This window comes from Sceloporus undulatus, chromosome 2 (genome assembly GCF_019175285.1).
Source record: "Sceloporus undulatus isolate JIND9_A2432 ecotype Alabama chromosome 2, SceUnd_v1.1, whole genome shotgun sequence".
Lineage (NCBI taxonomy): Eukaryota > Metazoa > Chordata > Lepidosauria > Squamata > Phrynosomatidae > Sceloporus > Sceloporus undulatus.
Window position 1 is genome coordinate 6,692,517 of NC_056523.1, and position 5,833 is coordinate 6,698,349.

Below are 5,833 nucleotides of genomic sequence, written 5' to 3' on the forward strand. Positions count from 1 at the left end.
AACGAGTGTTGCAGTTGGTAGCATTTGGAGGACAAAGTACAGCAGCTGGCGTTAGAGTAGCTACACTTCAGCATTAGGACGCAAGAGGATTTCCTGGACACAAAATCAGAAACTAATGACTTTGGATGATTACCACACGCGGAAGTTTGCTGGGCAGGGAGGTCACTTCACCTACCAAGTCACACAAGAGACCTAGGCACCACGGGATTGTTCTGGCTCTTGAACTCGAGAATCGATCGAAGCTCTTTCCTTATCAGAGGGACAAGGAAGAGGCATGACCGATCATGGACAGAGCAGGGGGCCTGAGAGTTCCTTAAAGGGACCAGTTGTGCTCTAAGCCTCAGAGGAGGGTTTGTGGCGTAGTGGGGACTCCTGCTTGCGGTGTACAGACGCAGTGATTTGTAGGCTTGCGGCAATATTGTCTCGGAGGTGTTTGTCTCCCGGGGCAGGAAGGAGGGAGGAGGCTGCAGGGAGGCGGGGAGGTTGGCGCGGCCTCCTCTGCCTCAGACCTCGCTGCCCTCCTTTTCTTCCGCGCGGCCATGCGCGGGGGAGGAGGAGGAGGGCAGCGAGGCCCCAGGGTTGCCCAGCAACCCCGCTGCAACCGGGCTTTTCCCGGTTTTTGGGTGCACCCGTGCCGTGACCGGGCAGGTGCAGCCAAAACCGGGAAAAACCCGGTTGCAACCAGGTTATGGCAACCCTAAATACAATGGGGCTTGTTCTTATGGTGCAGGACAGCACTATGCCATTTATTTTATTACAGTGCAGTTTCAGCATAAGCTGAAAGCTGCGTATGGTGCAGGCGCACTGTATAAGTAGGGGAGGAAGAACTGAGATATCAGTCCCCTCCATGATCACCCTGAATGTACATGGACTGTGGGTTTCAACCCTGAATCTGTGTGGGAAAACCTATCTTTGATCAAAGATGTTCCCTCCCCTCCAAAACAGAGCAGCCCAGCAGTTTGTACAGGAGCAAAGAAAAACAATTTTATTGATAGGATTCCAAAATGTATAAGCTTTCCGGGTGCAGTTACTAAAGCTGCTCCTTCTTAAGTCCTTAATCATAAACCGCTTCTGATTTCAATATAATTCACGTATTAATAAAGAGATTTTTAAAAAAACAAGCCCAGATCTGACCTGGCAAAAACTCAGAGGAGTATTCCTTCCCTAAAAAGACCCTAGGAAATTTCCACATTCCTAGCATTTAAATAATTTCTCCACTGTGTGATCTAACTGATGATTTCTCCTTTTACTAAAATTATTTCTGCACTGAAATGGTTTCTCCCCTGTGTGAGTTGAATGAGGACAAACAAGGGTAGTCTTCCTACTCAACCTCTTTCCACAATCCAAGGGTGTTTTTTTATTTGTGGTTTTTCCACATTCAAGGGGGTCCTTCACCCCTAACCCCAGTGAATGCGAAGGGACCACTGTAGTTTGTTGTGGCACCAGAGCTCTCTGACAGTGAAGGCTAAATGCCTCACAACACTACAGTCATAGAATCCCCTAGCATTGAGCCATGGCAGTTAAAACAAGTCTTAAACTGAGTTATTTCTACAGGGTTTAAAAAAAAACTGGGGAGAAAAAACAAGAAAAAACTGAAAAAAGGAAGAAAATCAATTATGGCATTTTTTATTTTAGCATGATTCCAAATTTTTTCACAGATCTTCACATCTCTAGTTTTGGACCTGACCTTTTTACCTCAGGGATTACACTTTTCTCTCTGAACTTTTACATCATCTCTTTCTCAGGTGATCCACTCCTATTCCCATCAACACACCACTTTTGGCAAAACTCCAGCAAATGTCCACTCTCTGTGGCCATCTCTTAACCAACTAGAGACTTTATCGCACAAGGATAATCAGGGGTTTATACATCGATTATCCTGTGAAAATCGTGTAATCATAGACAGACACTCTACACCTTGACAAAATACAGACTCTCTGGATCTTGCTGAGAACTAATTTTTTTGATTCTGCTGCAGAATAATTACTCATCAGATACATACCCTTGGCCCTTGTAATTAATTGTTGTTGCTGTTGTCATTGTCTACGGGTGTTATGTGTTTTATTGCAAAAACTCAATAAAAATTTAATTAGAAAAAAACCCACGCAATCATGATTGGCATTTTCGCATGACGTCGCGATTAAATTGCCATTATCCCAGCAATAAACAGGCAATAAACAGCAACAAATCATTGGGAAATCCCGTGAATGATTTGCTGCAGTTTATTGTTGGGATAATGGCAATTTAACTGCGATGTGTGTGAAAATGTTAATCATAATTGTGTGATTTTCACAGGTTAATAGATATTTAAATCCCCCTATTTTCTTTGTGTGCTAAAGTCCTAGGACTACTCACAAGATCCCATCACTTGCCACCAAATATATGTGTCACATCCCATATCCAGGTTGCTCCCTCAGTTCCAACCCTTATGATCCAATTATTCAGCTTGTCTGTTACCCTCATAAACCTCCCTGGATCTAGTATTTAGGTATCAAAATGACTGGTAGTCTGGACTACTGGCTGTGTTGATCAGAGGGTTCAGTATGGTAAAGCATGACCTGTTTTCTTCCATAACTTAAGGTGAAAACAGGGAGACACAGGTGTAGAAAATAAAACTAGTGTTAAAAAAAATAAAATAAAACCAGTGTTTATTATATAATAATCAGGTTAAGCGTGAACTTCTTGAATTCTTTCCACATTCCCAGCACCACAAACCCTCTTCAGGTCTTATCCATTTGCAATTCCTAAACAGCCTTCAATCTGTCTGCGACTATCTTAATTCTCAGCTCAGCTTCTCAACCTTTTTACTCTGGAGGAATCCTTGAAATAATTTACAGGTCTCAGGGAACACTTCTGTGACGACACACCCAACTAAAAGTGGTGGCAGGTTTGGGTGTGCAACATTGGTACCCTGGTGAAATCAAACTCTTTTACCCAAAAAGGCTCTGATGCTGAATGTAAAGTTCAAAAAGAGGAAAGTTTAATCTAAAGAACAAAAGTAAAGAGTTTTGAAATAAAAGATACTTTACAGTTTGAGTTTTAGTAATCTCCAGGGTGTCATCTCTCTGGTTTTGATCTTGATTTGATCTCCCCACTCAATGGAGCTGGTGCAGGGTCTTTCAGCTCCTGATTTCTTTGGCTTATTTGTTGTTGGTAACTAATTTGGCTAACTTGTTCCTGGTAACTAAGGCCCCTTCCGCATGGGCGTAAAGTACTTCCCCAGGACATACATTTTGGGCGCTCTGTAACACGCCCGCATTGGCTAACATGTAAGAAATGCCCTTTCCGGCTGTCTGGGCCTGTTTGCCACCAAAAGACAGCTCTCTGAAAGCTCACAGCAAAGACTGCCTCAAACTAAAAGCCTCTAGCTAAAAACAGAGCTTGCTGGAAAGGGGCAAACCAAACCTGGAAAAATGCAGAGGATCCTACAGCTTCTCCCACAACTAATACAATGAACATTTCCTATACTGCAACATACTATGGCCTGAACTAATACGAAGGAAAATGTAGGGGGAGATTCAAACAGTCCTGGCTGGACATCACAACCTCTCATCCCATAAAAAATATCGTATCTACTGTGAAGTCGAAGGCTTTAATGGCTGGCATCAACAGTTTTTTGTGGGGGTTTTTGGGCTATATGGCCATGTTCCAGAAGTTTATTCCTGATGTTTTGCCTGCATCTGTGGCTGGCATTCTCTGAAAATGCCAGCCACAGATGCTGGCCAAACGTCAGGAATAAACTCTTCTAGAACATGACCACATTGCTCGAAAAACCCACAAAAAATGATTGCATTTACTGCTTTGAATGGAAAATGTATATAAGTATTACTGATTTAATGGTTCTACTCCAGTTGGGATTAGCAATTAAATTTAAGACCCACACTGCCGAAGTAATCCAGTTTGAAACCGGTCATGTGCAGCCATAAAAAACAATGGGCCTTGGATATTTGTGATATTTCCTATTCGCTGTGTGTGTGTGTGTTCCGTAATGGATCCTCCGCATATTGGAAGGGACCACTGTTTTCTGATTTTGGTATTTTAAATTTTTTAAATTATATTCTATGTTCATTTTTTCTTATTTTATGTATTTGCACTTTGTTATCTTTACATTTTATTTTTATTTTATTTTTTAAAATATCTATTTTTATTTTATTTATTAATTCTGAACTCATTTGAATTTTTTTCAGGGAAGACTTAATCTAGTTCCTTCCTAGCTGCCTCTCCATCTCCTAGTCTTCTTCTGGTTTCTTGACTACAGTTTCCATTTTCATTAGTATAAAAAACTAGTAAACAATTTAATGCCTCAGACCAATAATTGAGGTTTGTAAATGGAATTAAACACGGACCAGCTTTCTGGATGCTTTCCTTCTAAGACCTCAATGAAAAACTGACATAATTTTTGTTTGTTTGTTTGTTTGTTTGTTACTGTAAGTGAATGAGATTTGTTGTAGTGTGCATCTATACACTTGGAAAGGGATGCATGGTCAAAGTTCAGGATTGCTTCCATTTAAATTTCATCTTTTTACACATGAGATTTGTAGAGACAATTTGTTTATACAAGTGGTGCTGAATAAAAGGACCCATCTCTTCTTTGACCAGGAGTGACCTCCATGGATCAACTAGACCTTAATTACAAAATGCAGAAAGAAGATAAGTATCTGCCTTCCTTATTTTTCATAGTTTGCTCCACAATGAAGGGACAGTGCTTAACAGTAAGGATTTACCCCCCAAAATGGGAGATTTAATAGTAATATTTTTTTTATTCAGGATCCCTCTGTGCTATATCTGTTTTTAATTTGAACATTTCTTTAATGATTCTGACAATTGTATTGACCCCATTAACACTGAATTACATTTTAAAATCATTCATTTAGGAAACAAAAAGGTGCAAAGATAGGTCTTGGTATGCTAATATAAAAAATAATAACTTCAATAAACCATACATGTTTCCATTTCTTAAAGAATGTAGGAAGGCTATCCTACATGCAAATCAGGAGAGACAAGTTCTGATGTCTGGCTTGTATAAATTGACTGACTGACATAATCCTGCAGATATATTAAAGAGCGCCCTACTTTCCACTTTTGCCAACTCACTGCTGTTGAGTGCTATATAGAATATAAAACCATCTGTGTTAAAAAATCAACATTTCAAGTTAAACACTTGTCATTAATTTTGCATTTTATCACCAACATGCCTGATCCTATAACACTGGATTGGAACTGATTGAGCAAGGAAACATAGAGAGATACAGCATTTAAACAAGGTGGAAAATACTGTACTTTGAAAGCTAATCTGACAGCTTGTTAAAAGAGGTCAGTAAGGAAGGTCACACCAAAATGACCCCAAAGACAATGTGAGAAGTGGTTAAGCACAGCAGAGTCTAAACCTTTTCTGAGTCTGAGTCTATTTGTCTGAAGGTAAAGTCCTCTCAGCACAAATCAAGATCCTAGTGGATCTTGAGGAGTTAGAAATTGCTGTCTTCCAGAGTATCGGGAGAATTTAACTAAAACATTTCTGACTAAATTTTCACACTGGGGTGTTGCTTCAAGAGTAAATATGCACCTTCCTTATCTATCTCAGAAAGCAGAAGGACCAGGACCACTTCAGCTATTCAATTAGGCAGACATTCAAACAACACCAGTGATTCCTCAAGTATTTCACCTAAAGTTTTACTATCTTGTATTGTATCTGGGTCCTCCTTGTCCTATCAGTTTTAAAATTACTGTTAGCTTTCTCTACCATAAAAAAAAATCCTTGGGAAATTGTTGGATGTGAAAATGTATCTTGTCCTTCTATGTCTTTTTCCAAGCTCTAAACTCAAATAGATTAAAA

General features: G+C 40.0%; 1 protein-coding gene across 4 annotated transcripts in view; it reads right to left on the reverse strand.

The window, feature by feature from the left end:
* Positions 1–4,740: 4,740 nt before the first annotated feature.
* The window catches only part of LOC121924248 (zinc finger protein 25-like), a 35,005-nt gene continuing 33,912 nt past the window's right edge, over positions 4,741–5,833 (reverse strand). For all 4 annotated transcript variants that reach the window (XM_042455526.1, XM_042455524.1, XM_042455525.1 and 1 more), the window contains one exon: positions 4,741–5,833. This exon is cut by the window's right edge and continues 1 nt beyond it. The gene's annotated coding sequence lies outside the window, so the exon portion shown is untranslated.